The 22,878-nt window shown below is 44.0% G+C and overlaps 1 protein-coding gene across 1 annotated transcript in view; it reads left to right on the top strand.

Annotated features, from left to right (window-relative positions):
- LOC143021216 (hematopoietic prostaglandin D synthase-like) overlaps positions 1–22,878 on the top strand; it is a 201,706-nt gene that overhangs the window by 57,433 nt on the left and 121,395 nt on the right. The window lies entirely within an intron of this gene.

Here is a 22,878-nt window from a genome sequence, read left to right as displayed (position 1 = left end):
TGAGTCACCGTGAGTGTGTCACGGATTTTTACCGTGAGTGTCACGGATCTGTACCGTGAATGTGTCACGGATTTGTACTGTGATTGTGTCACGGATTTGTACCGTGAGTGTGCCACGGATTTGTACCGTGAGTGTGTCACGGATTTGTACCGTGAATGTGTCACGGATTTGTACCGTGATTGTGTCACGGATTTGTGCTGTAATTGTGTCACGGATTTGTACCGTGAGTGTGCCACGGATTTGTACCGTGAGTGTGTCACGGATTTGTACCGTGAGTGTGTCACGGATTTGTACCGTGAATGTGTCACGGATTTGTACCGTGATTGTGTCACGGATTTGTACCGTGATCGTGTCACGGATTTGTACGTGATTGTGTCACGGATTTGTACCGTGAGTGTGCCACGGATTTGTACCGTGATTGTCATGGATTTGTACTGTGAGTGTGCCACGGATTTGTACCGTGAGTGTGTCACGGATTTGTTCCGTGAGTGTGTCACGGATTTGTACCGTGATTGTGTCACGGATTTGTACCGTGATCGTGTCACGGATTTGTACGTGATTGTGTCACGGATTTATGCCGTGATTGTGTCACGGATTTGTAATGTGAGTGTGTCACGGATTTGTACCGTCAGTGTGTCACGGATTTGTACCGTGTCACGATTATGTGTCACCATGATTGTGTCACGGTTATGGCACCGTGAGTGTGTCACTAATATGTGTCATCATGGATGTGACACAGTGAGCGTGTCATGAGGAGTGACTGTCACCGGGTGTGAGTGTCAATGTAACAGTCTTTCACCGTGAGAGTCTCACTGTAATGATCTGCCATCGTGAGAGTCACTGTAAGCTGGTGTGTCGACACAAGACACGGTGAGCCCTACAGGAAGATGGTAATCACAGGAGAATGTGAGGAATTTTCGAATACCGGGGTGGAGGTGTCAATATAGGACGATTATTGAATAGGCTATTACCAAGTAGGGAAATTACCAGTATTGTAGGATGTTGGTATGCCAGTACTGGTTGGTATTGGTATGCAAGTTTTGACAGTATAAGGGGATACCACATTTGAGGGAACTTGTATCTAAAGGGGCCAGTGTTAGTGGTATATTGGTATGCCAGCACTGGTTGGTATTGGTATGCAAATTTTGACAGTATGCGGGGATGCCAGTATGTGAGTGAGCTAGTATCTAAAGGGGCCAGTATAAGTGGGATGTTGATAATAGAGACTGTCAGTTTAGGCTGCTAGTATACTAGGGTGACAATATTGAAGGTGTCGGTGTCGGAGGTGGCAGTATTTGAGGTTGGTTTTTGCCAGTTTGCGAAGCTGCCAACATGCGAGGGTGCCAGTATAGTATGGATCAGTTTCACGATGGAAGGGTTGGAGTGTGGGGGAGTATCGGACTGGGAGTCGATAAGTCTCCGTCAGACACTCTAGCGTAGGTGGGAGAGTGTGGGTGGGGAGTGGGAGAGAGGGGGGTGTTTGCAAGGGAGGGTATTGTTATAGTCAAAGGGTTCCCAACCTGTTTTCTCATGTCTTCCATACGTATGTATTGCTGTTCCTCAGTCCTCTGTAGACCATTTCAACACTGATTAACATCGCTTTGCGTCCACTAACTGTCACAAGATTTCGGTCAGTGGGCCGACTTGGGAAACTCTTTGAACACATAGTGATCCACAGTTCACAGGATCCACGCCCATAGTGGGAGTGGCGTTGAATAAGACACGCAGGGCCTGGTCGAAGTTCATCCATGTGTATGGTAAGCTTCCTTTGAAGCAAATCGAAGAAAACTCCTTCCGAAAGGTCAGAAGGGGCTCGAAGACGAAGGACGTGTGGGAAGGAAGACCCCGGAAGGCCCTTGAAGAGGCTAGAAGGTCCTGGAAGGTCCTGGAAGGCGGTGGAAGAGAATCGACGCCATTGGCATTTGATTGAAGGTTTGGTCTCGTCGTTCCAGTAGAAGCGTAAACACTCGTTCTTGGAAAGGTGTTTGTTCCTTGTGTTTTTCTGACCCTGGTACGATGTATCCGCGGAAGACGTGTTCGGCCGATGCCACACTGTCCGGTGTTGCCGTTGCGGGTTGTTTTTGGCGACAGCAGTCTCCCTTATTAGGAGTCAGTAGACTCCAAAGGTTATTACGAGAGTATTCTAACCAGGGGGGAGATGGTGGTCGTCCTTGTATCACGTCCTGGCTGTCGCCAGGTGATTTTATTAAATTAATTGAGCTTGCCCATCATCTGGCCGTATCCGGCGCCGCCGCGTTGTGTTACACAGACTATAAGAGGGGGTTTACACGGTTCGTCGAACGCGGTTCGACAGACACGTGTTTAAAGTGGTGTGAACGGGGTATTTTGTTGTCGAACAACGTGTTCGACAACCAAATACCCCGTTCACACGTCACTTTAAACACGCGTCTGTCGAACCGCGTTCGACGAACCGTTAGACCGTAACCGTTAGACCGTTAGACCCTCTAAAGACCGTGAGGGCGGACGCACATGCCGTGAACCCATTGAAGAGTTTTAATGATTACATCAGACAGATAGTAACGTCCAAGTCTTCTGACTATTACACTCAATACGTTTATGCAAGCACTTCGTCAGATAGTACCTAAGTTAGGGGTGGGCAACCCTTGGCGCGCGTGCCAAACCTGGTACAATAACGACTTTTTCGGCACGCGACACCCAGAGCTCACCTTGAAATACATAAAAAGATCAATCTCCAGCTTCTTTTGTATGACCATTGGTAATCGCGTGTCACGTTGGGCGGCGGATTAGGGCCCCTTATAGGAGGTGAAGGGAGGGGGGTCCTTACTTGTACGTAGGTCTATCATTTATGTTATTCTGTTGACACGAGAGACAAATTTGTATACAAATTTTATCTGATTTTGGCGCCTACCCCAGTTCGAGCGTGGAAAGGGTCGCCACGAGTCCAATGACGTGAATACAACCAAAGACCCGTCGAGGTCACCTACTCGTGACCCAAGTCCCTGAGGAGTCTGCCTTCACGCCCGAGAAGTTCGCGGACCACCGCGTCTTCGTTTCCTCATCGAACGCCGAGTTCAGAGTTTCGCCAGAAGCTATTATGTCGGTCTAGGAGCTTCCGAGTCAGTGGGTAGATCGACTCTCCGGATGATCCCAAAACAGCGACGATTGATCAACGAAATGGTCTTCCACGTCTCTGCTGCTTACTCAGACACCGAGAGCGCAGTGAGGCGGGAAAAGGAGACGGGGTGGAGGGATGTATCCGTCAAACCCACCACCACCTACTCCACCCCACCTCACCCCAACCCCCGGTGCAATCCGAAGGTGAGGCTGGGTTGTGTCTTTGTTCCACCTCCCTTCAGTTCCAGATTAGGCTGGATTGGCACGGGCCCTCGCATTATCTGTATCCGGACCAGTGGCGTGGCTCTTCCTGCAGAACCTATGAGAAGGCGAAACGTAGACTTGGTTCTTTGCTAAGTTTTTAATTTTATATTTTGCAACTGGGGATGGCGGGGTTCGAACCCCTACTACCAAACAGGGTCTCGGTCGATGAAGATCACCTTTCACACCCGTGTCCGTCCCGTCCGTCCGTCCTGGATCGTCTGTTGAGCCGTTTATTCGGGAACTGTTCGTTATGAATTTCAGAACCGGCAGAGGCGAATCGAACGATCATCACTGTAATCACGTGCGGCCATTACCACCTTTATCACCAAAGCCCTAATGACCAACAGCACGACCTTCTTTGTCATTCAATTCATCACTGTACCAAATATAGAAGATGGGAGTCACGCTATAGCCGATACGCCCTCATATAACACATCCACCTCAGCGCAGCAAAGCTGAAAAAAGTAATAATACTCGTAATTCTTCGTATAAGACACACCAAATGAAGCTCGTTTATACGGATATATAAAAACGTAACTTGATTCACAATATAATATGTATCAGATGGATATGTAATGTACAATATATGGTAACACAATGCATCATATACCACATACACAAAGCTTAAAAAATACATATGAGTAGCTCCGTGGGAGAGTGATCCAAGCGCCACGGACCGCCAGACCCTGATTTCGTGCTTAACCAGCCGACCTGGGCTTCTCATGGTAACTCATGGTAACTCAGAGGGAGATTAATCCAACTCCCAGAGAGCCCAAGTCTGCAGATTGAACACGTGTGTCAAGTAAACGTACAGTGTACAATATATGGTAACAGTGTATTAAATTATTGTGGAATAATCAATATATGGTAACTATCAAGTGATTGTGTAATACACAATATATAAACACGTTCATTACATCATCCATAGACATGAAATTTAGTGGGACATCTTTATAACACAAAATAACTATTCATGTTATAAAACTAGAACAATAGCAATGTATACACCAAAATATAACACATATGTTACAATAAATAACACTGGAAGACATGTGCCAAAATCAATAACACAGAATAATGTCAGAATAATGTAATTTTTTCTCCGATAGTGGGTTTATAGTGAACAGAATAATACAAATATACAATTCGTTCATGCCGTATTGCCACCATTTTGTTTATAAAACTATAGAAATATATTAATATACAAAAAAAGGTATATAGAATTGGTACAGAGTAGAATGATCAAAATGATACAAGGGGTTGGAATTTTACCGTACTATGACAGGCTTAGGCAACTTACACTCTGGAAAGACGAGGAGTGTGGGTTGATCTAATAGAGGTATTCCAATGGGTCAAGGGCTTTAACATAGGTGATGCAGGCAAGGTGATCATGTTAAGACAGCAGGGTAGGACTCGTAGTAATGTATAGATTGGACAGAGTTAGGTTTAAGAAGGAAATAGGAAGTAATTGGTTTACCAATAGAAGGGTTAACGAACGGAATAGACTTGGTAATAACGAATTGAGTTCTGAAATGATTGGTTGTCTTAAGAGAAGATTAGATAACTTTATAGATATGGATGACAGGTGGTAATGGACATAGCATGTTTAGTGTAGGCCTTATGATCTTTTGCAGTCTCCTATATTCTTATCTTCATATTTCCACAGTTTCAATACATCATGGGGTCAGCTGCGTGTGTTCTCAAAAATGCACATCTCTTACATCATAAACTTAGCTACATCTGGTCTTGTCACGCCAATAAGTCACGATCGTAGCTAAGGTCTCGACAGTGATGGTGGTGGAGGTGGATGGGTGGGAGGTTCATGCCCTCGGGAGCAATGTCAATACAATCTATGCCGTTACGTGGAACCCCTTGAGCAATAGCACTCGCACACGCTAGAGCACTCACGCTATAGCCACAAAGCATAGCCAAAACATAGACTCGTATGTGATGAAATACTCTTAAGTATAGCCACGGATACAAGAACCTCGAATTCTCCATTGATCCAATGACTCAGGTTAGGTAATTATGACTTTCTTGCTCGGAGATGGACGCAAGATCGATTGTCGTCTTCTTCACCAGAAAATACCAACCAACTACTCAGTATATATATATATATATATATATATATATATATATATATATATATATATATATATATATATGTGTGTGTGTGTGTGTGTGTGTGTGTGTTTTCCCGACGCCATTCTTTTTATCGTTTCTTGTTTTGTTTTTTCAGAACTTAGGCTGACCTGATCTGACCTTCCCTAACCTAACATGACCTAACATGACCTAACCCAATCAAACCTAACCTGACCTAATCTGACTTATCCTCGTCAACCCCTGCCGCACAGACTTGGTATTGGGAAAACAAAGATGATCCCCTATTTCTCAGGCCTTAGATGCAAATCGTACCTGATGTATACCAAATCGATGATAAATTTCTGGTGATGTAGGCATCTGTCTAATTCTATTCAAAATCATATATATATATATATATATATATATATATATATATATATATATATATATATATATATATAATTTTTTTTTTTTTTTTTTTTTTTTAAGAACTCGATTGTTCTATTTAGACCAGTGGTTCCCAAAGTGTCTTACCTGACGCCCCCTTTTTGCTTCCAGTAGACCCGCACGGCCCCACTCCCTCATTTGTTCATGTGAAATGATTCTTGGATTTATTTCTCAGCATTGTTCAGGAAAACAGATTTCTGTTTGTATTAAATTCTAATAATGAAAGCCACTCAAACAAATAATAGTACATTCCAGAGACATTTTTCTAAGTAACTAAAAACGAAACATTTGGTTCAAAGGGAGCGAAAAAAAAAAAGTTTGAACATTAGCAAATTGGCAAAATTGACTAGCAATTTTAAGAATTGATAATTTCAAAAAATGACATATAATATTTGAAAAGAATCATGAGACTAAGGCACAATTTATGAACTAATTTAGTGAGATGGATGCTGCTGCTTCTTCCTCACAAGATTAGAAATCTAGGATTGAAATATTGGGAGTTTGTGACGAGTCTCTCAGTGGCGTCAGTGGTCAGGATCGGTGACGTGTCCAAAACGTGTAAGGAGAACTAGCTTAATAGAAAACGGGTTGGAGTGACTGCTATAATTATACTTTGCATGTATGTAATGGCAGATATTTGTTCTTTGAATGATTTTATTATTCTAATTAAACAAATATTTTTGAGCAGATGACTTCACGCCCCCCCCTTGTATCCTCCTCACGCCTCCATAGGGGGGCTCGCCCCCCTAGTTTGGGAACCACTGATTTAGACTATTCACATCACATATGTTTCTAAATACAAAAATGCATTTACTTGTTTACCTATTTATCTTTTTTATTCATCTATATATTTATTCATTATTTCTTTGATGGAAATGCATAGGGGATGAAATACGTTAAAATAACTTCTGACGCGCGTTCTGTTTCCATCTGTCGTCGTCGTCGTTGTCGTTGTCGTTGGCGGGAAAGTGTATTGGCGGGAAAACATATGAATTCAAACAAAACGACACCCAATCGACCGGTTCTCGACCTGACGTAGGCTCCCTGTGAGTCTACCAGCATTTTTTTTCTCCAAAAACAATCAAAGTATGTATAATAAAGTTTAAATCGATCATATGCTCAATCCTTTGCTTTACATTGATCCTAGCTATTATGAACGAGACATTGAAAAATGTCTCAGTAATCTGCGAAGCCAATTTCTATAAATTTCTTTCAATTTCTGAATGCTGTCAGTCTGAGAAAATTTATGGTGGATGACACTAGACTTTCGTTCTTAGACAAGAGAAATATAAAACCCAAAAATCTTTTGAAAAGATCGCAGAGTTTGGTCGCCTCGTTCGAATATATTCGAATGACACCATTTCAAGAAACGTTTCATTCAAAAGGAATTCTTGTCCGATAAATCTGATTTTAATACATAGAAACGAGACAAGTAACATGAAAGGTTTTCACGTGTTCTTACAAGACACAAGACAAAAGTGAGGGTTCTTGACTTAGCCCTCCCCCCCAAAAAAAAAAACAAAAAAAAAAACAGAATAAGTAAATAAATAAGTAAATAAAATTCATTAGTGGTTTCTTTCAATCCGAATAAAATTGCATGGCGGCACTTAGGCCCTGTTCACACTATCGGTTTGAACGGTGCGGAAACCGCGGCGGTAGCGTATAATCAAAGAAAAACTGCGCGGTAGTGACTGAACGCCTCTATTGACTTGTATTGTAATTGAACCGCCGCGGTTTAAACCGTTCGTGTGAATAGGGCCTTAGAACAACATGACCACACTTTGGTTTATTACAAAATTGACAGTCGTGATAATCATCTGCCTGGACTTGTATTTTTTTCTTTCTTTTTCTTCTTTCTTCTTTTCTTTTTTCCTTTCTCCAGATTCCTGACATTATATAGAAACGTATAATTTATAACAGTCCGTGACCCCTTCTTTGAAATGAACCCCAAGGGTTCCCCCAGGGTTGAGAGCCATTAGCTAACCCCTTTATCACCTAGAGAGTGCCACGGGGGTAAATAAAATCGCCTGGCGCGAACAAGAACAAAAGGAAGAGGACCGCACGTTATGGAAGGGTTTAAGGAGAACCTGGCTGGCGCCAGAGAGAAAGAGAGACGAGGATGAGGAAGTGATCAGCTATCCTCGCTGCACCCCCACCCCCCGTTCACTCCCCACACCCCCACGTTTACTCCCCACACCCCCCCGTTCACCCCCACACCTCCCACGTTCACTCCCCACACACCCCGTTCACCCCCACACACCCTGTTCACCCCCCCACATCCCCTTGTTCACCCCACACACCCCAGTTCACCCCCACACACCCCGTTCACCCCCCACACACCCCGTTCACCCCCACACCCCCCGTTCACCCCCCACACCCCAGTTCACTCCCCACACACCCCTGTTCACCCCCCACACCCCCACACCCCCCAGTTCACTCCCCACACTCCCTAGTTCACTCCCCACACACCCCAGTTCACTCCCCACACACCCCTCGTTCACCCCCACCCCCCTCGTTCACCCCACCACCCCCGTTCACCCCTGACTCTCCCATTCCCTTCCACCCTCCCAACTCCTCTGCATAAGAATGAGTAGTTCCTTCAACGCCACAACCAGTCATCGTCTTCTTCCTCCTCATTGTCGCCACCATCGGCGACACAGCTACAACCCCCACTACAACCAACCACCACTACAACCATCCTCACTACAACCATCCACTACTACAACCATCCACTACTACAACCATCCACTACTACAACATCTACCACTACAACCATCCCCCACTACAATCATCCCCCTCTAATAATGCCATCGTCTTTGACCTTTTCCTTACTCTCCTTCATTTTTCTTTCACCAACTCCTTCTCCTCTTTCTCCTCTTTCTCTTTCTCTTCCTCTTCCTCTTTCCCCTCCTCATTCTCCTTCTCTTCCTTCTCCTCTTCTTTTTCCTCTTCCTCCTCTTTCTCCTCCTCCTCCTCTAACTCTTGTTTCTTCCCTCCTTATTTACGCTCCTTCCTTTTTCCGTCACTACCACCAACCCCTCCCCTCCCCTCCTCCTCTTCCTCCTCCTCTCTCTTCTCTTGTCACTTCCTTCCTCCTACATTCTCCTCCCTTCTTCTTCTTCATCTCCCTCCGTCCGGGTCACCTCTCCTTCCGTGTCAGCCCGGAATTAATGGCTCCGGAGATTCTTTCCCCGAAATCGGCCCAATTAGACGTCAGTTCCTTCTTCTGCAGCCCTCTTCGTCAGGAGGAGGCTGAGCGAGGTCCCCCCCCCCCGATGTCCTTCGCCATGTCCTTCGTCCTCTGTGAAGATCCTTTTTCAGGGCCATCGATAGGAAATCCGCCAGGACTTCGTCCAAGTCTCGTTCCTCGGTCCTTTGGCAGGAACTTGAACGTCGTTAGGGTCTTCGGAAGGAACTTGAGGACTGGCGATGCGGAAAGTGTCTGAGAAGGCTTGTCAGGAACTAGGAAACCCATGGCAGGATGAAGACAGTTGTCTTACATGTTTAAGTCTGGCTGCCTCCAGGTGATTCTATTCAGAGGAGGGAACAGGTTAGAGCATAACAATGGAGAAGAGTGCAAGGGACCATAAGGCCTACACTAGGTAGTTTAGTGTCCCTTGCAATCTGTCATCCCTACCCATAAAGTTACCTCATCTTCTTTTAAAACAACCCATTGTTTCAGCGCTCAATACATGGTTACTAAGTCTATTATATTCGTTAACCAGTTGTTGCCTATCTCCTTCTTAAACCCAAAAATGGAGTTTCTATCGATTAAAGTCCTCTTTTTTTTTACGAACTTTCACCCCCTCTCTCCTTTCTGCAACATCTTCCTAAAATCATTTAACGTTGACCAGAATAAAGTCACAAAACCTGTAATAAATATTATATATATATATATATATATATATATATATATATATATAATATATATATAAAAGAATCAGACCCAGCCGTCCCGAAGCATTGAACTCGGGTCCCTCTGAGCGTGAGTCCCGATTTCAAATCTTCACGACGGCTGGGCCTGATTGCTTGAATTACATCGCTGCTACTAGCGATTGATTCCATAATATATCTATATATATATACATATACATATATATATATATATATCGAGAGTATCGAGAGGGCAGGATAGATAAGATGGGGGAGAGGGAGGGAGGGGCTTTGGGGATATAGTGGAAGGTAAGAATGAAATGGAAGGAAGTAAGAGTTATGATAGATGTGAGGCAGACCCACTTGCTCGGTTAGTTTATATATTATATATATATGTATATATATATATATATATATATATTTGTGCGTGTGTGTGTTGGTGTGCGTGGTGTTTGTGATAAGCAGACACTGGTCTGAAAGAGACTGACCTTCCTTGGTCACATGGTGCATGATGGAATAGCTGCATGACTTTGTCTTCCTGTTGCTCGATGGGCTCCTGCTGACAGCCAAACGTGTCCCATGATTTACTATATGCAAATATACCTTTCGTTTTTTTTTTTTTTGTGAGCGCTGAAACAATTGGTTGTTTTTAGAGATCAGGGAATTTTATGGATAGGGGTGACAGGTGGTAAGGGACATGCAACTACCCAGTGTAGGTCTTATGGTCTCTTGCAGCCTCCTCCATTCTTATGTTCTTGCGCTTTTCACAAACATTTGTTGACAAAAATTATCTTCGAAAATGTAGTGAATATTTCTACAACAGAAGATGCGTTGACTAGCTTCTGGTATATTGTGGGTTAAGTTTGTTCTTTGCGAATTCTGGAAGAAGGAAAATAAAAAGAATAATAAGATATAGGTGATTACTATGTAATAAGAAACACTTTGTTTTTTTTATTTACAATGGTTCTGGATCACGTGCTGGTCTCGTGACAGACATCTGTTAACTTCCCGGATGAGACCAATCTGCGGGGAATACTGTGACCTTACACATATGAAATATCCTTGCTCAAGGGATATAGTAACGGATTGCAGTATAGTTCAGCATTAACGCTCTCAGTTGGGGCGGGGATTCGGTTGTGTGTGTGTGTGCGGGCGCACGCGGGAGGGCGTACACATGACTGTATTCTCGTGTGCGTGTGTACACGCATGGTTTCTGTATCTCCAAATGTTGGGATGTTTTGTGTTGGAGCGAGTTTTATGCAAGAGGCGACACCAATATCAGGCAGCTCTGCCACTAACTCCTCTCCAATCCCGGCCGATTCCCCCTCAATCCCCCCTCCCCTCCCCTCCCCCACCGATGCAGTTCAGTTGTTTCGATGTCCTACTATCAAGGCAGGTTTACATCTGCCAGCCTCGTTTTTCACCCTTGTCTGTCACCCTTTGTTTCCACCCTTGCCTCTCACCCTTGAATTTCACCCTTGACCCTCACCCTTTGCTTCCACCCTTTGCCTCTCCCCCTTTACTTCCACCCTTGCCTCTCACTCTTGTCTTCCACCCTTGCCTCTCACTCTTAGCTTCCACCCTTGCCTGTTACCCTTGCCTGTCACCCTTGCCTGTCACGAAGTCTCACTTGCCATCCTCACGTCTCACCCTTGTCTTCCGGTCTAGCCACCCTGGGCATCCCACCTATCACCCTCGCAAGACTCTCGCAAGACACTCTTCCTGAAGTGGCCATCAGGTGTTACACACTGGGCAGCTTCCACGGGCTTCATCAGCGTCGACCGTTGAGAGTTCGTTTGAATAAAAACGACTTTTTTTTTCAAATCTCCAAATGTCAAATTATCTTCCCTTCACATATAGCAAAGCTGAGTGATGAACTGAGAGATCTATACGATTGTTAGACATATTATTGAAATGTTCTAAGAAAAGTCTAGATTTCAGAAAGCGAAGTCATGTTCTAGTTATTCAAATGTGGGAGAAAAAATAGCCCAGTGTGATAAACCCTTAATTATTGTCGTTAATGTCAAAAGTATTCGATCAAAAGGGACATTTATCTGACTTCGGAAACGAAGAGTTTTGAAACAGCGTCACGTAGGTCCACCGAACATGGGACGGACCTATGTAAATTCCTTTGAGATCTTTATTCTGCAACCGCCTGGCGACTTTATTCATCTTTAGTGCAGTTCATGTAGCCTACATGTCTTGGTGGCGGGGGGGGGGGAGAGGGGGAGGGGGGTAGAGTGCCCAGGCTCACGAAGAACACCTCAGGTTACATCTCAGGGTAGTTTACTAATTCATATGTGGTCGTTGTCAGGATCCTCCACTTCCACCTCCTCCTCCTCCTCCTCCTCCTCCTCCTCTTTCTCCTGCTCCTCCTCCTCCTCCTCCTCCACCCCTCCTCTTCCTTTTTCTTCACATTCATATCCTTCATAGTCTTATTTTCTTCGTTTTTCCTCGTTCTCCTCTTCCTTCTCCTTTTTGTTTTCCTCCTAATCATCCTCCTTATTCTCTTCCTTCTTCGCCTTCATCTTCTCCTCCTCCTCCTTATTCTCTTTCTTCTTCAGCCTCATCCCCTCCTCCTCCTCCTTATTCTCTTCCTTCGCCTTCAGCTCCTCCTCCTCCTCCTCCTGCTTATTCTCTTCCCTCTTCTCCTTCATCTCCTTCGCAGTCTCTTATTTTCCTCGTTTTTCTTCGTTCTCCTCCTCTTCCTTTTCGTCTCCTCCTTATACTATTCCTTCTCCTTTATCTACTTCGCAGTCGCTTTCCTTGTTCGCCTCCTTTTCGTTCTCTTCCTTCTCTTGCTCCTCCTTCATCTCTTTCTCCATCTACTCCTCTTTCATCTCTTTCGCCTACTTCTTCCATTTCCTCCTCCTCTTCTTTTTTCTTTTCTTTCTCGTCCTCCTCCATCGCCTCTTTCTCCTTTTCCTTCATATCCTCATTCTCCTTCTTTCTTCTCCTTCTGCTTCTGCTCCTCCTCTTTCCTCTTCTCCGCCTTCCCCTTTCTCTCTCTTTCTCCCTCTTCTTCTTTTCCATCTACTTCTCTTCCTTCATTTCTCTATCCCCTCCCTTTCTTCCATCTCCTCCACATTTACCTTGTTTACGTCCTCAACCCTCTTCACCTCCTCCACCTTCTCCTCCTTCTCCTGTAAACCAATGGAGTCTATCCTGAGAGACAAAATTGTGGAATTCTTGGAGAAAAACAATATCATTAAGGATTCAGAACATGGTTTCCTTAATAAACGCTCTTGTCTGATAAGCCTTCTCGACTTCTTGCATGATATCTACGGAATGTACGAAGAAGGGAGAACAGTTGACGTTATTCATCTGGTCTTCCAAAAAGCTCTTGATGAAGTCTCTCGTAGGAGGTTACTAAGTAAACTAGAAACCCATGTTATAGTAGGTCATGTTCACAGATGCATTTCTGAATGGCTGTCTGATTGTAAGCAACGTGTTGTTCTTAATGGAAATTGCTCAGACTGGTGGTGTGTGTCAAGTGGAGTGCCTCAAGGCTCAGTCCTAGGTTCTGTACTCTTTCTAATGTACATTAATGACCTGGATGAAAGTGTGGGGTATAAATTGCCCAAAATGATACCAAAATTACAAATAAGATGATACCTATGACAACAACAACAAGAATTACAAAGTGATTTGAATACTTTATACGAATGTGCCGAAAATTCCCATATTTTTTTCAAAATAGATAAATGTAAAACACTTCATATTGGTAATAGTAATGTCCAGGTCAGCTACACAATGGTATACAACTGGCGAGTGTATAACAAGAGAAAGACTTTGGTGTTGTAATCTCAAATTATCTTGCACTAAGCAAACAGTGCTTGGAGGTCATTAGAACTGCAAATAAATTTATTAGATTTATAGATAGGTTTTTTGAGTTTAGAAATGAAGAAGTTATTCTTAATCTTTACAATGACCTAGTCATATTTTACTTTGATTTCTGTGTACAGTGCTGGTCTCCATAATTACAAGAAGGATATGCAGAAGTTATAAAGAGTGCATCGTGGAGTAACAAAGCTCATTACTAGGTTGCGGAACAAGCCGTACGAATAGCGCTCAAGGGAACTCAATTTGTTTAGTCTCTCGAAATGGGGAATCAGAGATCTAATTAAGGTCTTCAAAATTGTCTAAGGAATTGAAAACATGGATGTGGAAAGATGTTTTAAAATTGACACCTCCAGCGCAATTAGGATTAATGGATGCAAACTTGTAGGAAAACGATTTCAAACAGACGTGGCAAAATACTCTTTCTTCAATCACGTTGTTGATCTATGGAATGGTCTTCCAGTAGAGGTATTAAGAAAAAGGCATTTACTTAGCTACAAATCCCCGACTAGAAATATTTACCTCTTGATGAGGAGAGAAAGAGAGAGAGAGAGAGAGAGAGAAGGAAGAAAATAATAACAATGATGATAATGGTAGTCGTGATGATAATATTAATAATAGGTTAAGTACCGAAACATCCATGTAAGGACCAGTAGGTCTGTTGCTGTTCATTTGTCCTCCATGTAACGCCATGAACTCCATGGAACTCCTATCTTTACCTCCTCACCCTTCTCCTCCTCCATCTCCTTCAGCTCCTCCTCCTCCTCTTCCTCCTCCTCCTCTTCCTCCTCCTCCTCCTCCTCCTCCTCCTCCTCGTCCTCTTACACGTATAGCTAATCTATACTTGGAAGGCGGTAAGAATATTTTGCACGAATGAAATATGATTACGTGTATATAAACGCACGCACACACACACACACACACACACACACACACACACACACACACACACACACACACACACACAGACACGTGGAGGAAGGAGTTAAAAACGAGTTTGGTAACGATTATTTAGACTTATGCCTTCCCGTTCTTTCTCGTTCCAGGTAAGGCTAACTTTGGCTCAGGCCCTAACTGGGTTTCAATCAATTAGTCAGTCAGGCAGTCAGTCAGCCAAGTGGTTCTGGTCTTTAGACACTTCCTTTGCTTCAAGACGGACATATTTCAACAGGAACAGGTACATATTTTTGTTGATTTATTAAATTTTATTTTTGGGTCCTCTGCGTTACAAAAAGAAGAGGAAGAAGAGAGAAAAATATATTCGGAGGTAATTTCGAGCTTATTTTTCGAAAATGTTGGTATATTGTGGTCCGAATTTTTTTTTGTCACCGTCGTTGTCACCATTTGCCAACACTTTACCTACCACACCCCTTTCCTCCCACTCACCTCCTCCCTCCTCCCATCTTTTCCCTCATACACACGTACACGTACATACACACCTTGAGACTATTTATGGACGAGAATGTCCTTCAGTCATTACCTTATGGACGTCGAACGCCTTGTGGTCGAGGTCAGCCTTAAAGCAAGACAAACCAGTTCCTTCTTCTCCTCCTCCTTCTCTTCTTCCTCCTCCTCCTCCTCCGGTGACAGTTAATCTGGTCACTTGGAACGGACCAGTTTTTGTCCAGAATTGGTAATATGACCCGTTTTTGGACTTGATCGACTCTTCTACATGCAATGCATAGTGAATAAGCTCCTCCCCCCCTCTCTCTCTCTCTCTCTCTCTCTCTCTCTCTCTCTCTCTCTCTCTCTCTCTCTCTCTCTCTCTCTCTCTCTCTCTCTCTCTCTCTCTCTCTCTCTCTCTCTCTCTCTCTCTCTCTCTCTCTCTCTCTCTCTCTCTCGTGTCCGGGGAGACATCGGATCGATTCCCGGAGGCCGCAGTGGGCTGTCCAGACACGCAGGGAAAAGGTGGAGGATGGGGGTGGGTGGATGGAGAAGGCACCCATAGACAAATGACTTGATTTAACCTCTACACCTCTCTCTCTCTCTCTCTCTCTCTCTCTCTCTCTCTCTCTCTCTCTCTCTCTCTCTCTCTCTCTCTCTATCTCTCTCATACACATATACACTTATACACACACACACACACACACACTCACACTCACACACACACTCTCACATGCACATATACACACATTGTCTATAAATATTTAGGATTCATGGAAGATGGTAACGAACGTGTAACGTGTACAGAATCCGTAATCCTTGCTTGGGCAATTTTTTTTCTCAAAGCTGAATAAAATCACCTGGCGACAGCAAAAAATAGAAAAAAACAACACTAAGTATCCTTTTGCCAATGAAATGCTTCTCAAAATGCCGGGTCCAAATGTCACCATTTTTTATTTTTTTATTCGTATATTTATTTTTGTACTTGTTTATTTTATTGATTAATTTGTTTGAATATAATTTATTTGTTTTTGTTTTAAGTTGACCAAAAATGGTTTTATAGGAGGGAGATAATTTCATCTGAAATGTTAATTTTCTGTTAATACATTGAAATAATATATATATATATATATATATATATATATATATATATATATATTACAGGTGAAAAATGTAATCACACATTAGTCAATAACGTAGAAACCACTGTTGGAGTAGAAAAGACTTCCTCTAATTTTTCATTGGGTAAGAGCTCTTTAATCGTTCCCTTTTCTGAATCATTCATTCCCTCGACCAAGTTTCTTCCCAAAGACAAATTAAATTTGATTAATTATTACCCTAACACCATTAATATAAAGGTGGTAAATGTCCATCAAAGGTTAAAAGAAGAACAGAGCCAAGGGGTTTATTCGATTCCATGTAAAGGTTGTGACTTAGTTTACATCGGACAGACTGGAAGGGATTTGAATATGAGTTAATTATTTTTGGTATGAAATTTTTGAGAAACCATGAAGAAGTATTTAATAATGTCTGTAAATCTATAAACAAGAGTCTATTCTGACTCGCTAGAGACAATTTTGTTCATCCCAAACTCGGACCAACACGGCCTACGGTTGTGTACCAAAAAAATAAATGACCATGCAACTCTTGCCTAAGGTGCCATACGAAAAAAAAATATTGTTATGGAAAGGTCAGTTGAGGTTCCGCCAGGAGTCCAAAAGGCGGGACGGACATAGAGGAGCCGCCGCCGCCACCGCGGGCGGACACCGCCGCGGTTTCACGCTTGAGGCAAAAATACGTTTCTTGGAGATCATGGTAATGTGACCTCGTATATTGCCTCTCTTCCTCCTCCTCCTCCTCCTCCTCCTCCTCCTCCTCCTTCTTCTTCTCCTCTTTCTCCCCCTCCTCCTCCTCCTCCTCCTCATTCCCTTCTCCTCCTCATTCCCTTCTCCTCATTCCCTTCTGCTCCTACTCCTTCTCCTTCCCTTCTCCGCGTCCCTCTCCTCCTCCTTCCCTTCTCCTCCTCCTCCTCCTCCTCCTCCTCCTTCTCCTTCCCTTCTCCTCCTTCTTCCCTTCTCTTCCTCCTCCCCCCCTTTTCCTCCTACCCCCTCCTCGTTGTGTCTTAATACCCGCCCCCAGTTGATCGATAGGCGGTCACGAAGAAGGGTCCTGGCGGAGGTGCCAAGGTCAGACAATCCGTCCCTTCCTTCCCTCCCTCCCTTCGCTTTTCAAAGGCGGAAAGAAGCGCTGGCGCCAGGCACCGCTTCGGACCGGAAACCTTGGCCGCCGGCGCCGGCGCCGAGCGCTCAAAGCGTTCGACTACCACGACCTTATCTCCCACCCTATTCCCCTTTCCTTCCCCTTCCCTTCTCTCTCCTCCTTCCTCTTCCCCATCCCCTTTACCTTCATTTTCCTTCCCTTCCCTTGCCCTTCCATCTACCCTTCCTCCTCCTCCTTCTTCCCCTTCTTTTTCCACTTCCTCATTCCCTTCCCTCCCCTTCCCTCCCCATTCCATTCCCTTCCCTTTCCTTTCCTCTCCTTCCCTCCCGTTCTCTTTACTTGCCTTCCCCCTGTACCTATCCTTCCTCCTTCCTCTTTCCCATCCCCTTTCCCTTTTCTTTCATTTCCTTTCCCTTCCCTTCTTTTGCCCCTCCATCTACCCTTCCCTCCCCTTCCCTTGACCCTCCATCTACCCTTCCTCCTTCCTCTTCTCCATCTTGTTCCCCATTCCCTTTCCTTCCCTTCTCTTCCCCCTCCACCTACCGTTCTTCCTTTCCCTTCCCTTTCCTTCCCTTCCACACCCTTCCCTTCTCTTCTCTTCTCCTTCCATCTACCCTTCCTTCTCCTCCTTCCCCTTCTCCTCCTTCCCCTTCTCCTTTCCCCTCTTCCTTGTACTTCCACTCTCCTCCTCTTCCACATCGCTTCTCCTTCCCCATTTATTTTCTTCCCTCCGTTCACCTCTCCTCCCCTTCCGTTACCCCCTCCCCTCTCCCCCTCCGTTACCCCCTCCCCTCTCCCCCTCTTTCCCCTCTCTCCCCTCCCCTCTTCCCCTCTCCTATCCCCCTCCCTTCTCCCCTACCCTCTCCTCCTCCTCTCTCCCCCTCCCCCTCCCCTCATCCCATCCCCTCTCCCCCCACCCCCTCTCCCTCTCCCTGGTTTGAACAGGTCGTTAGGTCCAAGACATCTTTGGGTTTGGTCGACGTGGGATCTGTGACGTCATATCGTTAGACTGACGTCATATCGGTCACGCGATACCGAATTTGGCAGACTGGGTGAATTCTTTGCTTACCTGTTATACGTTTATTTATTTATTTTTTATAAAATGTATATATGCACAACTCCGTGTAATATTCCCATGCATCCGCAGTACAAAAGATGCCCTACAGGAAGGGTAGAGTAACGAATTAGCTGATCAAGTTTCTTGTGGAAATTGTTTAATTAAAGATTTTGGCAGCCTTTTCGAGAAAAACGACGAGGGAAGACCAGACATCTCAGTCGGGTCTTCAGTTTGTGTTCCTTAAGCCCCAGTCACACCATCACGACTCTCTTCAAATGTTGTGAATTTGGAAATCTGCAGGACGACTTTGCTTACAGTATTCTAGACTTCTCTACGTATACAATTCAACAATGTGTCTAATATTCGTATAGATTTAATTGCTCTTAGTTCATCATTAAGCTTCTCAACATATGACGCAAAGGGGATATGACCTTTGGAGATTCGAAAAATAAAAAAATGTAACTGAAGTCATTTCTTCGCAAACGAACTCACTCGAGTCGTGATAGTGTGACCGGGGATTTGTGGTTGGGTGTGCATCTATACATGTATGTTACCTTGGTATACGTATTAGATACAGGCAAACAAATTCAAATCTACCATGACTGATTGATTGATATCGATACATGTTAGCAAAGTCTTGAAGAACTTCGTTCTCCAACTGTGCATGCAAATACAAACACGCACACGGCCACGCAAGATATGCATATATACAAGACAAAGGATTGCATGCATGCAAGCATGTATGAGGTACATGTATAGGTATCTGGAAAAGGCACACGGGGTATGTGTATACACACACACTTACACACACACACACACACACATACACACGAAGGGATTGTGGTGGACGCACTTTATATATGTTCTTCTGGTTATCGGCAGAATATTTCATTCAGGTGAGGGATGCGCTTGTGCATGATGAAATGTTTATAGTGAGTTACAAAGGCCGTGTAGTCTCCCCAGGGGGTAGACAGGGGATGCAGTGGACCATGAAGGCTGAGCTTGCACTCGTGATAGGCAGGTGAAGCCCCCCCCCTTTTTTTTTTTTTTTTTTCCTATATCGCTTACTTGGGTTTCTTGGATTCCCTCCTTCCTCTTCCCCATCCCCTCTCCCTTTCCCTTTCATTTCCCTTCCCTTCATTTCCCTTGCCCCTCCATCTACCGTTCCTCCTTCCCCATCTCCTTCTCCTTTCCTTTTCCTTCTCTTACCTTTCCTTCTATTCTCATCCCCTTCCACCTACCCTTCCACCTTCCTCTTCCTTCTCCTTTCCTTTTCCGTTCTCCTTTCCTTTTCTTTCTCGTCTCTTCTCCCTACCCTTCCTCTTTCTTATCTTTCCTTCATCCATTTTTTTTTCTCCTTAAGTGCCCTCTTTATTGTTGCACTCTGTTGACGGTACAGGGTCACGAAGTTGCAGTGGTACGGGTTCGAAACCTCAAGGGACGTTACAGTGGAAGGGCAACATCCTGCGGGTCATATAAAGCAACTCCGGCGCTTAGAAACGCGTTTGGGACACGTGGGATTCGAACCGGTCTGCTGACGTACAGAGCACCTTACTATCATACGATCGTGGGTGGACGAGTTTGGGGATATCGGCCGAAAGATTTTTGAATCTTGTCCGTAGTTTTTAGTCGATGTGTGGTGGCCACCCACTTCTTTTTCTTGCTCTTGTTTTTCTTATTCTTCTTTTTCTTCTTTCCCAGGCCAATTCAGTGTTTCGTGTCAGGACTGCGATCACAGGGACTTGTTTCCCCGAGATTATTTTATTCTTATTTTATTTCGTACGTGTTAGAATCACACCCTCACTTGTTTGCAAATCGTTCTACTATATATACATGATAATTCCAACTAGAAGGATAAGAAAAATAACAACAATAGTAGCAGCAACGGCTGTAAGAACTATTGAATAGCGAGGGAAATGGGCCCTCCCTCATCAGTGGAGGTTGGTCTATTTTGATTAACCCATTACGTATAGAGTTGTCAGCTTCATTTTATTGTGGCTCCCGCCAGGCGATTTTATTCACCTTTGACCCTAACGATAGTGAAGAAGCCCAGAATGATTTAGGCTGGACAGGATGTTTGTGAGGGTAAACGCTTTGTCTTCTAGTGCATGGGTGGGCAACCATTGGCACGCGTGCCAAAATGGCACGCCAAAACCTCACTTAAGAAAATAATGAAATAGATAAACCTGAGTTTTGTACTTCGACTGAATGTGATTTTGCTTTTATTTAATGTGATATGACTTACCTCTCCAGTGTGATTTTTTTTAATGTTTGAAAAAGCTCAACCAATACTTAAAAGATAGTAAATAATAATAAATTCGAAGATTGGCTAATTTTGGCACGCACTGTTAAAAAGGTTACCCACCCCTATCCCAGGGTGTTCCCTCTCCAATAGTTAAATAAAATCGCCTGGCGGCAGATTGTTTAAAAACACACGTCGACATAAATCGTTAAAGGGTTGACACTGTATTGCCAATTAATTTTATTTTATTGTTTATATGACAGCTGTTCAGATAACGAAATGTTCGTTTTCCTCGTATAACAAATATTCACTTTGCGAGAAAGTTGTCATTTAGTTCTGAGGATGTGAGGGTGGAGATGGTGAGGTATCCGGACAAAACGCACCCCGGACAAAACACACCCCGGACAAAACACACCCCGGACAAAACGCACCCCGGACAAAACACACCCCGGACAAAACGCACCCCGGACAAAACGCACCCCGGACAAAACGTACCTCGGACAAAACGCACCCCGGACAAAACGCACCCCGGACAAAACACCCCTCGGACATAATACCCCCTCATATATGTAACCAGTTGATGGTGATGTGATGGGGGGTGGTGTAATGTGATATGCTGGTGGTGTGGGAGGTGGTGGTGGAGCGGGAGTTGGAGGTGCCACTGACCTTTCCATGCCTTAAGGTCAGCGCTGGTGTCCGAGGCTGACATAGACAAATGAGGAATGTTTTCCGAGTGAAAAAGATTTTAGTATCGCGGTATGGAGTGAGAAGCCAGAGGAGAGGATTTTGCTTTTATTGAAAGTAGAGTGCTTTATTTATTTTGTTTATTCATGTATTTATTTATATTTTTGTTGTTCATTATTTGCGCATTTACGTATTTGTCTATTTATTTTTTTATTTCTTAATGGTAGTTAATGTCCACCCTTAAAGGAAGGAGCGACGGGAGATGGGAGTATGATACTCGTATATGGGTTTAGAGCAGCGTTTCACAACTTTTACCGACCATAGCACCCCCTGTTGCCATGTTTAAGCAATCCAGCACCCCTATCTTGTTATTAGAAGGATAAAAGAAAGTGAAATGTACTATTTGATGATTTATTTTCTTGATTCCTTAGAACTGAAACAAACTGACAATATTGTTTGTAAAAGAAATAAGAACACCCTACAAAAATAAAATAGCATGGAAAAAGTCAAATATGCACAACTAGGTAATCAGTGATACATACTGTATATCAATGTGATTTTTGTGTGCATCACTTCCAAGCTCACCCTATAATTGATTTCAGCGCCCCAGGTTGGGAAACGCTGGTGTAGTGGGTTCCGTGATGAAGCTTGAATGATGTTTATGTGTGTGCGTGTATATATATATATATATATATTTTTTTTTTTGGGGGGGGGGCATGTTGGGGGAGAGAGGTGGAAGAGAAGAGTGAAATGGGTGAAGAGGAGAAAAAGAATGGTGGGTGGAAACGGTAACGAGGGGAAAGAACAGAATGAAGGGAGTGACGAGAAGGTGAAAGAGTAGAATGAGGGGGAGAGAACAAAGATGAAGAGAACGAGGGGAAAGGAAAGGAAGAAGAAAGGGGGGACGAGGGTTGAGTAAGAGGGAAGGAAAGAAGGGGAAGAAAAGGAAGAAGAGGAAGGGATAGAGGATGAGGAAGTGCCATCACCTGAGTGAATAAATGAGAGAAAGGAGGAGAGAGGGATGAGAGGGAGGAAGAGGAGGAGGGGAGGAAGAGGAGGAGGAGGAGGGGGGCCAGTGCCATGACCGACGAGGGAGGGAGGGAGGGAGGGGGGTGAGTGCCTCCTCAACCACTATTTACCCTCTTTTGACAACTCTCTTCACTTCGATTTTCTTATCTGAAAACTTTTGTGAGACAATTGATCAAAGAGAAGTCATGTCTGTGTGTGTGTGTGTGTGTGTGTATGTGTGTGTGTGTGTGTGTGTGTGTAACCGTGTGTGTTAAAAGTCGTATGTAGGTATCACATTAGATGATAATAAATGTGTTGTATGTAATTGGGTCTGTATGTATTATTTGCTTGTTGTCCAGCTTTAGGTCCTGTTCACACTTGCGGTTTCAACCGCCGCGGTTTATTTACAGTATAAGTCAGTGGAAGCGTTCACACACAACCACGCACTTTTTCCTAGACTATGCGGTACCCCCGCGGTTTTCGTGCGGTTCAAACCGCCAGTGTGAACAGGGCAATACTGGAAGGCCTATTTTTATTTATTATCCTTTTTTCACTTTTGCAGAATATATTTATGGTTCTTGTAGTCTTCGCCTGTTAAGAACTATATTTTGGATTATTCCTTTTTGTTATGGTTCTTAAATCATTAATATGCAAACTACCTAACTTATCGTGACCTAAGCTA

This window comes from Oratosquilla oratoria, chromosome 41 (genome assembly GCF_046742065.1).
Source record: "Oratosquilla oratoria isolate Oo_2021 chromosome 41, ASM4674206v1, whole genome shotgun sequence".
NCBI lineage: Eukaryota > Metazoa > Arthropoda > Malacostraca > Stomatopoda > Squillidae > Oratosquilla > Oratosquilla oratoria.
This window is presented reverse-complemented; position numbering and strand designations above follow the sequence as displayed.